Raw genomic sequence first — 1,144 nt, forward strand, 5'->3', positions numbered from 1 at the left:
ATATATATATATATATATATATAGCAATGAAAAACCTCTGAGCGAGGAGTAAAAAGTAGCAGTACGGAATTTTAAAGTATATTTACCACCACCTAAATGCAGCGGACCTATAGGGGACGATGTTACTGTTGGTTATTGCCCTAGGAAGACATCTCCTCCAGCTGGCTAGCGAAGCAATGCCTGTGTCCGATTAACATTTGCGAAGGGAAACCATCTCTAACCTTACGTGATACACACAGACCCGGGTTTCTGAGCAGTAACCCGTCATCAGTGTGTGATAATCACCAGCTAGTGAAAAGAAATCATCGCAAACGCAAAATACTATATGCTTTTTTTCAGTGACAAGCTGTTGCTCATCAATATTCCTCTTTGTTTTCATATTTCATGTTGTTTACGTTCTGTGACGTCCTGTGCCCATATATGCATATGTATATACATACATATGTAAGTATGTACATAAATGTATGTATATATGCATATATATATATATATATATATATATATATATATATATATATATATATATATATATATATATATATATATATATAGATGTTTTTGTATGTATATGCATATGTATATATATGTATATGTGTGTGTGTATGTGTATATGTATGCATATGCACACATGTATAAGTACGTGTGTGCGCGCGCGTACGTATGTCATTATACCTTCTTTCCTCCTCTTTGATTTCAAGATATCGCACTAACCTACGCAATCACATACGTCCATTTATAGAAATTTGACGTACTTATATTCTTCCGTCTACCTTAAATTTTACTGCTAAAACCCCACCCATACCTTTTATCTACCTATCTCTTAATGCAGCTATATCACATTACCCCTAACACATATCTCACACTTAATCACTCGTTATCTTCTCATCTCGACCTCCCCCTCCCCACCCCTCTCCTATCCTCCCCTCACACTATCTTGACCACCAACTAACTTCTTTCACCCTTTGTTCACTTTTTCTCACTCTTTTTACTTTTTTCTGTCTGTTTTCTCTCTCTTTTTTCTCTCTCCTTCTTCCACTCATTTTCTCTTCTTGTTTTCATTATGATCTATGTCCTCATTCTAATCATACACGTATCGCATATATATATATATATATATATATATATATATATATATATATATATA

The sequence above is a fragment of the Octopus bimaculoides genome, chromosome 17 (assembly GCF_001194135.2).
Source record: "Octopus bimaculoides isolate UCB-OBI-ISO-001 chromosome 17, ASM119413v2, whole genome shotgun sequence".
NCBI classification, from domain to species: domain Eukaryota; kingdom Metazoa; phylum Mollusca; class Cephalopoda; order Octopoda; family Octopodidae; genus Octopus; species Octopus bimaculoides.